Source organism: Lucilia cuprina, chromosome 6 (assembly GCF_022045245.1).
Source record: "Lucilia cuprina isolate Lc7/37 chromosome 6, ASM2204524v1, whole genome shotgun sequence".
Taxonomy (NCBI): Eukaryota; Metazoa; Arthropoda; class Insecta; order Diptera; family Calliphoridae; genus Lucilia; species Lucilia cuprina.
The window spans coordinates 51,271,502-51,276,372 of record NC_060954.1 but is presented as its reverse complement, the minus strand read 5'-3'; positions in this window follow the sequence as shown (position 1 = coordinate 51,276,372).

Below are 4,871 nucleotides of genomic sequence, written 5' to 3'. Positions count from 1 at the left end.
GAGTTTTGGGCAGATGATACTCTGACTATATACTAGGTTATAGCCTAGGCAATATACGCGGCTATATTTCTGATTACAGACTTACTTATAGTCAAGACTATACCCTAGTACCTCCCTAATAAAAACTTATATGTGCATTTTAAATAAATTTCTGTATTTTTAGTAAAAAAAATCTAGTTACAAGTTAGTATAAGACGACCACTTATTTTTTTTTTTTTTCTTGCAAAATGGAGGGAAAAATATAATAAAATTTATGATAACTATACGTATAAATACTTCATGCGGATTTTAATATTATATGTAAGTTTGGATACTATGAAATATAAAAATGGAAAAAAATGTAAAAGTCACGATTCGTATACCAGAAGTCATAAGGAATTACATTTAGAGCTAAATTTAAAGATTTGATCATTTAAAATAAATAAAATTTAAATCTATTTGATTTATGTATTTAAGATATTTTTATAAATATATCAGCAGTTAGATTTTTTGAAAAATCTAAATTTTCGATTTTTTTGCTCAAAAATGTATGTCTTTAAAATTAAAAAAAAAAACTTATTTTCTCAAGAAAGCCCAATAGGGAAGAGACCAATAATTAAAAAAATGTTTAAACTTTAGAAAAATTTTAAAATTCTTCCTGCTAATACGTATTGCAACAAAAAATAAAACGTGACGTGCTTGTATTCTCATTTAAATTCTCGCGTACAATTGAAATAGAGAGTTGTGGCATTTTAACAGCTAATTCGCAAAAAAAACGACAACAACAGCAATAATAACTTTAATACAATTGCACATTTACACACAAACACATTAGTATTCACACTACCCTGCAGTTCCCGATAACTGTAAACTATTGGGATATAAATAACATTCCACTTTCAACCTATCAAATATCGACTTCAAATTTTCAACTTTATTTAGTGTATGCTTTAGTGACTTCTGGCAGATAGTTGCAAGATTGTACGCATTTGAAGAAAAACTTATCTGTGTGTTCTAGAAGTCACTTCAAATAATACTTTGGCGATTAAATTACTTGGCTACACTAAAAGTAACGTTTTAACGTTAAAGCCTTTTAAAAAGGGCGCAGTTTGTTCAAAACTGTTGGGTTACAATAAAAGTTCCATTCATACCTTCACTCACTCATTCATTCATTTTCATATTTTGTTATTTTACAAGGGCAAAGGTTTTTCTTGTTAGAGTTTTAGTTGTTGTTTTTGAAAAGCGGAAATGCCCATGTTCTTTATACCAAGTACATTTCTTGAATTTATAATGCAGTGTATATTTTAATATTATTTCTTTTATTTTCTTCATATTAGCTTCAACTTTAATAAACTATTAAATATTTAAATATTTTCCTACATACGTAAATTCTTTCGTACTTTTTCTTTTAAATAAAAAAATGAACTTTGGATAGGACGTATGTATATATTTGTATATAAAAAAATATTTAAGGGGAAATATTTTTAGTAAAGAATTAACAAGTTTATAGGAATTAAAATAAAAATTAAAGTTAACTTTTTCACAAAAAACAAATTTATATTTATGAGCTAATTGCTAATTGAACTAGAACTGAACTGAACTATAACTGAACTAGAACTAGAACTGAACTAGAACTGAACTAGAACTGAACTAGAACTGAACTAGAACTGAACTAGAACTGAACTAGAACTGAACTAGAACTGAACTAGAACTGAACTAGAACTGAACTAGAACTGAACTAGAACTGAACTAGAACTGAACTAGAACTGAACTAGAACTGAACTAGAACTGAACTAGAACTGAACTAGAACTGAACTAGAACTGAACTAGAACTGAAATCCCTTTCTGTCACCAACACTCTGCCCAAACAATGATAGTACCGATATAGAACAACATTTAACTGAAAAATATTTCATTTAGTCAAATGGAAGGCGAAAGGGGGAGTAAGAAACTGAAGCAAACATTTCACAAGACATCTCATAAAATTGAGCCCACGAGTAAAACAATGAAATAGTTTTGAAAAAAAAAATCACATCCACAAGAAAAAACGTGGCGGAGGAGAAAATTAATTTTATTGTGGTCATAAACACACGTAAACATTTTATTTATTTTTTTAATGTGGATTTTGGTTCTGGCTGCATGAACGAAACCAGCCAGCCATCGAGCAACAGCAGCTCCTCAAAAACTCAACAACAAACATTTGCTCGCTGAAACGCACACACGTCAGACATTTTTTATTTGTTATTTTGTTGGTGTTTTCAATTTCAGTGTATATGTATATCGAGGGGGTTATTTTTTGTATCTTGTTTTTTTTTTTTTGCTTTAATCGTCCCCAGAGCGGGTTACGAAGAAAATCCAAATGAAAATTTATGTGCTTTAGTTGTATGTTCAGTTGGTTAGTTGGTTGGTGCGTCATTTACTGACAGACGGACTCAGTCATACGTGTTGTTTTGTTATTGTTTGGTGAAAAAAATTCAGAAGCAGTTTTGTTGGTATGTCATGAAAATAACATAATATTTATGTAATACCCTACAATGGGTAATTAAATTTTCTAATAAATCGTATAAAGATTTGAATCAAGATTAGACATTTAATAGAACAGATATTACTGGAAGTATGAAACCGATATTGATGGTAAGTTGTTAAATAAGTAATATGAAGGAGTAATGAGGATTAGACAAATCTTTCCAACTTTTATTCTACTTGCCATTATAGGGTGTTAAGCTTTATTTACTACTTTTTCAGATAAAAAAGTTACATGTGTATGAGTTGAAAATGTAGCGCGTTACAAACACTTCTACAATATTATAACAACAAAATCAGCTTAACCCCCACTAATTTATACATCTTTTAGAAGGGAACACTAAAGCGTAATAAGTGCATCAACATCCCGTTTCATTTGCAACATTTACCATAAACATACATTATTATAAAATCTTTTTAAAATGTAACTGTGTGTATATGTGATTAGCTCTAAAATGCTTAAGCTTTATGTCTGTTCTATGGAATCTATAGGGATTATATTAGTACATATAGCTTAATGTAGTTAGATTAAAATTGTATACATTACTCTATGGTAGAAGGGAGATATATAAGTCTGCAATTATGTTTGCTATGCCTACAATATTGAAAGGACCAAGTCCATTAGCCGATGTTTACGATACTACTTTCGATCAAAATAAATCGCAAAAACCATAGATGTTAAGACTTGCAATATGCATGTCAAATTAAAGGTATTTAAAAGACCTTTTCAATACCATAATTACTATATATGTAGAACTGAACTAAAACTGAACTAGAACCGAACTAGAACTGAACTAGAACTGAACTAGAACTGAACTAGAACTGAACTAGAACTGAACTAGAACTGAACTAGAACTGAACTAGAACTGAACTAGAACTGAACTAGAACTGAACTAAAACTGAACTAGAACTGAACTAGAACTGAACTAGAACTAGAACTGAACTAGAACTGAACTAGAACTGAAATAGAACTGAATTAGAACTGAAATAGAACTGAACTAGAACTGAACTAGAAATGAACTAGAACTGAACTAGAAAATCTCTTTTGCTTAAAGTTTTTGTATAATCAAACGATTTTTCAAACTTGCATCGCAAAACAAAATGATAAACACATCTAAAACCGCCATAATTTACAGGGAATATTCTTTCAACGAAAACGAAGGAAATAAGTTAAATAAAACAATTGAAAATTTTCATTAAAAGAAAAAAAATAAGAAAAAATAAACAAAAGATAAAAAATAAATAAATTCTATGAAAATAATAGAAGTGAAATAAAAAGGAAATAACATGAAGAAAAATCATAAAAGAATAGAAAAATAATGTAATTTAATCACTTAAAAAACTAAGACACATAAACAAAAACAAGAACAGCTGAGAGAGTTGAAGAGAGGAGAGACAAGAAAACGCAACCAATTAACAGACACAAACATTTTCTACAAATAAACAGAGCGAATAGATTTTATAACGTAATTTAAAGGTGTATTAGTAGAAAGAAAAATGTCTGCCTCGGAAAAGCAGCTAAAGGAACTCTTACAGGTTCATTTTCTGCCATATACTTAGTACTACAAGAGAGGGATGGAGAATGTATTAATGTGTACAAGTGTGTGTGTGTGGTTCAGTATCCATCACACACAAATACACAATCTAACTCATCTGAGTGAGTTTCTGATCACTGCATGATCGAAAACAATTCTATATTTAGACCGATCCACATTGTCGGTGTGAGTAATCGAAGAAATGCATTGCAATAGTATTAGAGAGCGCCTGCGTATTGCAAAAAATAATCGTTTCTTATTCAAAAGAGTGAGTGAAAAGATCTTTTCAAAAGGTAAATAAATAAACATGGCAGTTGTGAGTGTAGAGATGTTTTTTTTCTTTAAACAAAAATTTCTGCCATTTTGTTTTTTTACCGTTTCATATACCACTTCATCTTCTTGTTTTGCCTAATGCTTTTGAACTGTTTGTTTTTTTTTTTTGTTTTTCATTAAATACCTCTTAAGTATAAGAAAATTTCATAATTTCTTATATTTTTTCTTTTGGTAACAGCCGCATGAATCAAACTTTTTCTTAATTAAAACAACAATTCGAAATCTAAAGCAAATTTATTGCTGCTCACAGTCATATTTTGCTCACGAAACATTTTATAAACCCTAGACAGAGCCAAAAAGGAATTTGTTTGTAACATTTTTTTAATTAAAAAATATTAAAATTATATTAGAACTGAACATTCTAGTTCAGTTCTGGTTTAGTTCTAGTTCAGCTCTAGTTCAATTCTAGTTCAGTTCTAGATCTGTTCTAGTTCAGTTCTAGTTCAGTTCTAGTTCAGTTCTAGTTCAGTTCTAGTTCAGTTCTAGTTCAGTTCTAGTTCA